The sequence below is a fragment of the Rhineura floridana genome, chromosome 1 (genome assembly GCF_030035675.1).
Source record: "Rhineura floridana isolate rRhiFlo1 chromosome 1, rRhiFlo1.hap2, whole genome shotgun sequence".
NCBI classification, from domain to species: domain Eukaryota; kingdom Metazoa; phylum Chordata; class Lepidosauria; order Squamata; family Rhineuridae; genus Rhineura; species Rhineura floridana.
In genome coordinates this window covers 189,720,377-189,723,261 of record NC_084480.1, presented here as the reverse complement: position 1 = coordinate 189,723,261, position 2,885 = coordinate 189,720,377, and positions in this window count along the sequence as shown.

Below are 2,885 nucleotides of genomic sequence, written 5' to 3'. Positions count from 1 at the left end.
TTTTTTTTTAAACCATTTCCTATTGAATAACTCATGCAAAGGAGTATAAATAAGGAAATCATTCCCATTTGACAAAATCCATAAATTCAAATATTAAACTGCACTTCAAAGAATAATAAAAATAAAGGCAAACATTTAAAAGAAAAACGCTCAGTATTGGGAGGGGGTGGGATAGCTACATGTCTGAATACACCCCCATTGGGGGAGGAAGCATCCTTGCCTATAGAAATTAGAATATTAAGAAGAAAACTAGGCTGAATTATTCTCCCTGACGTATTTTTCCCTGCAGCAGGGAGAGTAATTGTGGAAAAACATGCAAGACTGCATCTCACAGGCCCAAGACATACAGTCAGAGATGAGATGTTACATTGAAGAAAAGCTTTAGCACTTTATTCTGCTGATTGTATAAACTGGTCCCAAATTATTTTATATTAAGTTCATACATAGGAACAAGCACTTTATTCTGCTGATTCGTCCCAAATTATTTTTATTAAGTTCATACATAGGAATAGACAGTAAAAAAAGAAACAGTGCACAGAAGGGGAATTGTAATGTCAATCTGAGCTCACTTTGAAGTCTTGATTACATGCAGCTGTCATAGTTCTACATCTGTAGGGTCCACTTTAACCTGTCAAATTCCAGAATTTCATGGATTCTTGCAGCTGTGTGAACTCTGTCCATAGCTTTGGTTGAATTCTTCTAGCATGGCTGTGGAAATTCAACATAGGACCAGTGGGGGCAAAACTAAAACAAACTACACTGGGGAAAGAAAAAAAAATGCTTCCAAAGCTGCCAACCCTAATGGTCCAACTGATCTTCAACTTAGGGCTTCATTGTACCTTGTGTATGATATGATTGGGAATCACGTCATAGGTTTCTGACAATTAAATACCAGCACAAGAGTCCTCAAGAACACAGCATGTGGGAAGGGGCTGTTTACCCCTTTCCTCTCCAGCCACAGTATCAGTGAAAATCATCTCCCGCACGGCAATTAACATTATGCAGAAAGCTCCCATTTGTGACAATGGGAATCTTTTTCCTAATTCTAATTGCCATAGTAGAATGCATATTTCACAGAGGAGGGAAGGCTTAAATTTCCCCTCCTGCATACTTTGTTCCTCAGGACAATTGCCCTATCCCTTATGCTTGGGATATATATATATTGACACCTGTAACATGACTGTTAATCACATTACTAACATATAATGTGTGGTTAGGCCAATGATTAGGCAGCAAAATTACTTCTGCTGCCAGATCTATCTATCTATCTATCTATCTATCTATCTATCTATCTATCTATCTATCTATTGTATACCACCCCATAGCCGAAGCTCTAATACTCCCAGAGAATCCAGTATGCAGTCTGTACACTTATGAACAATTTCAAACTACCAAAAACAGTGTTACATAATGGACTGCTTTCAAGTTGATTCTAACTTATGAGGACCCTATGAATAGGGTTTTCATGGTAAGCGGTATTCAGAGGTGGTTTACCATTGCCTTCCTCTGAGGCTGAGAGGCAGTGACTGGCCCAAGGTCACCCAGTGAGCTTCATGGCTATGTGGGGATTTGAACCCTGGTGTCCCAGGTTGTAGTCCAACACTCTAACCACTATGCCCTGACCAATGTTATCTAAAGCAGTGAGGGGGCTTCATGTGACCAGTGATGGATGATCTCCCTTTAGCCTGATTTGGAATCAACCAGATATTTCTTTTTTTTCCCCCAGTTTTTTTTCTTTTTTGGCATACAAACACCAGTACAATATAACACAACACCTAACACACAACAAAAGAAAAAGAAAAAAGGAGCATTAATCACATTGTAGCATATAAAGAAGTCAATTTTTGTTGATTGTCATTGTTTAGTAATTGTTCTCTTTTCCATTTTGAGTTTTCTTATACAGTCTTTTTAGAGAGATCCATGTATATATACACACACATATATATCCACATATACATACACACACACATAACCACATGTGCAATAAACCTTAACCAAGGTGCTCAAAATTTGTCCACTACGTTTCTTGATTGAAAAAAAACCCACCTTCTTAACTATACAAATCAAAATCTTCATAGTAGTTTAAATGTGTTATACAATGTACTGACATACAGCTTATACAATCAAAGCGTATATACATACATAAATTAAGAAAAGGGGGGGAAACCCAAAATAAAAAATGTCTCAAAATTATAATAAAAAATCAATAAATAAAAAAGAGGTGGAGAAGAGAGTTACTGAGATTAATGTAAGCTTTGAAAAGCATAACATTTGATACATGAAATGCCGTACAGAAATTCACTGTTGGTAGATGGATTTAGCTGCAATAACCTCCAGAGACTACCCAAAGACATCCCTCCATAAAGAGGCATGAGTTGATGGCTAATAGAAATTATGCTCACCCACTGCTACATTGCTTATAAGCATAAACCATTTAATATGAAAGTTGTCTTTTTTATTTGGATCCTGCCTCGCCAATCTTTATTGTGTTAATTTTTCCATCAAAGCTATGTTTCATACCTGAGAATACCATAAATCTATTAAATTGTAGTCAATCTTTTTCCAATGATGAGCAATTACAATTCTTGCTGCCACTAGTAAAGTTACTATTAGATCCTTAGAATGCAGCGATAAATTATCTCCAATATATACATTGATGTGGGTATAGTTTTTCCTGAATTTATTTTATAGTAAGCGGAACTCCATTTATTAATACGTCATGTAATGTGTAAAACCTTTTCGCCTCCCAACAAGCACAGTCTGAACGCTTATTTTGATAATAAAATAGTGGATGATAAAGAAATGGAATAATAGGAGTTGGCTGAGATATCAAATGCTTTCTCCACAACCTCCAGACAGACAAGTCTGGTAGTAAGAAGAGGTTA